This window comes from Tupaia chinensis, unplaced genomic scaffold (genome assembly GCF_000334495.1).
Source record: "Tupaia chinensis unplaced genomic scaffold, TupChi_1.0 Scaffold139431_1, whole genome shotgun sequence".
In the NCBI taxonomy this organism is placed as follows: Eukaryota; Metazoa; Chordata; class Mammalia; order Scandentia; family Tupaiidae; genus Tupaia; species Tupaia belangeri.
The window spans coordinates 396,351-400,570 of record NW_006199316.1 but is presented as its reverse complement, the minus strand read 5'-3'; the positions used below and the strand labels follow the sequence as shown (position 1 = coordinate 400,570).

The following is a 4,220-nucleotide window of genomic DNA, read 5'->3' as shown; positions in this document are numbered from 1 at the left end:
GACCGGTAGTCCTCATCCTCCCTAGCCCTTTGTGAGTGTTCGTGACACTCGTTCACATTCCTCGCTTGCCGGTTCTTACAACTGTTTGCGGTGTTGTCCCGTTTTACAGAGAAAGGCACTGAGACTCCTGGTGAAGTGACTGGATGAGGTCACCCAGACAGTAAGTGGCCTGGAATGTGAGCCTTCGACTCCCAGCTTTCTCTGCGCTGAGCCAAATCTAAGCCTATGTCCTTTCTCTTGATTTAAATGGTTTATTCACTCGACAAAAGGATTATGGGGGCAAAGTGGTAAGAGGAGTGGAGACATGGCGATGCGGACGCAGTCTAGCAATTCAACACCGGGTCTTGAACGTGCATTGTGGGCAACGCAGAGTGAGATGGGCACTGCGCCTGCCTGCCTTACTGCGTCTGACGGCCAGGACTTGGCAGGGAAGCGGGAAGACGGGCAGCAGCCGACTCCCTGACTGATCGCCCGTGAGGCTCCACTCAGAGGTGGAGCAGGTTCTCATCTAGGCTCCTAAGGCAAGCCCTGCCCTTGGTTAACCAGGCCAAGGACTTGCGAGTAAGCAGGAAAGGGGCTTGCAGTCAGCTCTGGACTCCCCAAACTCATGTCCCACTGAAGCCATTCTTCTCCTGGGATTTTGGGCACACACATACACACACATGGCATGTTTTTCTTTTTCTTTTTTTTGAGACATTTTGGCTATAGGGTGTGTGTGCTCACCAGAGGGACAGAAAGTGAGAAATAACCCCCCAGGGGGGAGGGTCATGCTGCAACCACTTCTACTCCTTTTTCCTCTTGGGATTTTGGGCATGCATGCATATTTGCCCGGCATGAATTTTAAGGCACCGGGCCCAGGACTCGAACTGCGGTTGACTACATGGGAGTCCAGTGACGTAACCATTATGCCATCTGCAGGTCTCCATGGCATGTGCTTCAAGCTGTAAGGTCTGGGCCTCGAATCATGAAGTTGGCTATGTGAGATCCACCTGCTTTAACCACTATAGAACTGGCTGGCCCAGCTCTGCCTTTTATTAATTTTTTTTCTTTTTTTTTTTATGACAGAGGGCATCTGAACACACGTGAGAGAGAGAGAGAGAGAGAGACAGAGACAGAGACAGAGACAGAGACAGAGAAGTATCCTTGACGGGGTGTCATCACACCACGATTCCTTTCCCAGCCTGCCAGCTCAGAATCCTGAGCACCCATGCGTGCAACCGGCATGTTTTCAAGCTGATCTGGGGATCCAAACTCGCGGTCGGCCACATGGCTTCCAGCATGTAGGGCACTTGTGTTATCTCTGTGCCGCAGTGGCCGGGTCAGCAGCCCTGACTTACAGAGATCGTCCTTGGTCATGTCTCCCTGCAGCTGCCCCGCAGCTGCCTCACGGGTCCTACTTCCACTTCTGGGCCCTGCAGAACCAGCTGGGCCTGGGATCCTGACTCTCCCTGATGCTGGGAGGAGCCCATCATGCCCTGGGAGTTTTCTCCAGGCTAAACAGCCCTTGGGGTTTATTTTTCAGTCGTTATTTACTCAATATGGTTCCAAGTGACCGCGTCTAGCGGGTTTCTTGCATCTGAATGAACTTGGTTTTATCTAAAGTCCTCCTTTTCTCTTTCCTCCCTCCACATGGCTCTCTGCAGGGCTGAACCTGCCACAGGCCGGTACATTGCCAAGAACTTCGTGGGGATCCAACGATCAGACCGAACTGGTCACGTACAACAGAGCAATTCTGTCCACTCCCAGCTGGGCCTGCATGGACGTTGGGAGGTGGGTGGGAGTGCTCCTTCCTGAAGCCAACCCAAGAATCTACTCTTGTCTCCACAAGTGCTGTCGCGCCGCTTTCCCTCTCTCTACCTTCAAGCACCTGGCTGTGTGGGCCCGCGTCTGGACGGCTCGCTGATCCCTGTGGGGCTGCATTTTCAGGGCTGACCCGGATGAGTGCTTGGCCACCTGGCAGTCTGCCCATCCTTGGCAGCCTGGAGCTGGTGGCTTTCCGATCCCTCTAGCGCACAGACCACCACTGTGCAGACCCTCACTCAGGGCTGTGGTAAAGGCAGAAAGGCAGGGGAGGGGTGGAGCCCTGCTGCCTGCAGCCGGAGAGGCCCTGAGACGCACAGAGAAAGCCACACGTGCAGTTTTGACTCCATGTTGCGACACCCCGAAGTCAAACGCGGAAGCTCTCCCGTAATTTATTATGTAACTGGGACTAGAATGTGAACTACTGGAGGGTGTTGCTGCCAGTCAGACGTCCTGGGGTGGGGAGGTGGGGGAGGTGGGGTGAGGAAAAACAAGAAAGGCACAAAAAATCCCCACCAGCAGCCCACAGGTGCTCCAGCGGGACAGCTGGGGCCCTGGAGTCTCCCATCTCCTGGCACCCCAGGACAGACGGCGTACTTGGGCCCCCCTGGGATTCTAAGCCCAGGTTGGGGGCTGGGGTGGGGGGATGCTGTGATGCTGGTGGTGGGGAGCTGGGGTTTCTATGGCAACAAGCAGCTGCTGCATCTGATGTCTCACATCCTTCATTGTCCTCATTTTCCCCTCCCTCCCCCTTCGTGTGCATATTTAATTGCGGCAACGTTCTCAGACACAGTGTTTTGCTCCTGCTGAGGCAGGCTGCAGCCAGCGGATGCGCAGCCGGGAGGGAAGGGGACTTCGGGGGGCTTGTGCTAATCCCCTCTGGGGGGGCTTGTGCAGCATCAGCGCTGCATGTTTCAGGAGATGCGGATGATGGGTCCTGCTGGGGGCGGGAAGGAGCTGGCCAGTGAGTGAGCCTCACAGTGTTGAGAGCCGAGGAGGGTGAGGGATTTAGAGGGGCCAGGGCGGGACAAGGCTGGCTCTGGTGGGGTGTCCTGGCAGCTGTGCTCTGCACCCCAAAGGAGCCAGCTGTCCCTTGAATGAGTAGAAGAGTAGCCATTCCACATTCAAGTAACAGAAGATGGTCCCTCCAACTGGCCCCTCAGCCTAGTGGTTAAGGGAACCAGATTCCACGTGGTCAACTATGGTTTGAATCTTGGCCCTGGCGGCTGGAAAAACACACCAGCTGCATGCAAGTGTGCCTCAAATTCTATCAGGATGGAGAAATGGAGGAGAAGGGATTAGGGCGAGACCATGCCCCATTGGGGGATGCTTTCTTCCCTTCTCTTCCTCTTTCTTTTCCTGGCCTGTACGTGCTCCCTCTGCCAATTAAAAAAGAAAATAACTGTTCCATCCCAAATACCAACAGTGTCCCTATGGGTTTGTGCTCGAGGGTCTCTTAGTCTGGTGCCTTTAAGGTCAGGACAAGGAGATGTGCTTCGATGTGGTCTCTGCCTTGGACACTGCTCGACTGCCGTATCTCAGGCTGTGGTATCACCTGTCAACGTGCTCGCCATCAGGAGGGGATCGTACATGGCCAGTGAGAACTCTTCTTCCTTGTATTATTACTACGCATACTGGGCTGCTTTACCATCCTCCTTCCTGGAGACTGGGAGCAGGCTGCAGCTTCTTTGAAAGCTTGATATTTATGGAGCATCTATTACATGTTTGACCACACGTTATCTCACTGAAGCTCCACAATGCTTCAAAATGGATATATTATTGGGGGACCAGCAGTTAGCGTAATGGCTATGTCGCTGGACTCCCATGTAGTCTGGCTATGTCTCTGGACTCCCACGTAGTCGACCATAGTTCGCGTCCCGGACCCGGTGGCTTAAACTCACGCTGGGCGCGTGTGCATGCGTGCCCAAGATCCCGAGAGGAGAATGGAGGAGAAGGGATTGTGGCATGGCCATCCCCCCTGGGGGGGTGATTTCTCGCTTTCTGTCTCTCTGTCTCTCTCTGTCTGGCGAGCGCACGCGCCCTATAGCGAAAACCTCTCCAAAAAAAAAAAAAATGGATGTATTATTGGTATTTTGACTGAGGCACAGAGGGCTAAACAACGCCCCTAAGGTCACAAAGCTATGACGTGGGAGAGCCTGGTAGAGTCTACTAATTCTCCAGAGCTCTGTGCTGGCCTGGCACTCCTGGAATAACAGCACCTCTGAGAGGCACATGTGGTCAGCCCGCCTCTGCCAGGCTGTTTTTACCAATGGGATCCTCACTACTTCAGGCACTCATTAATTTAATTTAAAGGCTTAAAAAAAACCCTGCTTATTTATTTATTTATTTATTTATTTGAGAGGTTTTTTTTTTTTTTTGCTATAGGGTGCATGCACTCACCAGAGAGACAGAGGGACAGA

General features: G+C 53.6%; 1 protein-coding gene across 1 annotated transcript in view; it reads right to left on the bottom strand.

Moving 5' to 3' along the window:
- The window catches only part of DSCAML1 (DS cell adhesion molecule like 1), a 430,778-nt gene that overhangs the window by 123,227 nt on the left and 303,331 nt on the right, over positions 1-4,220 (bottom strand). The gene's annotated exons all lie outside the window — the stretch shown is intronic.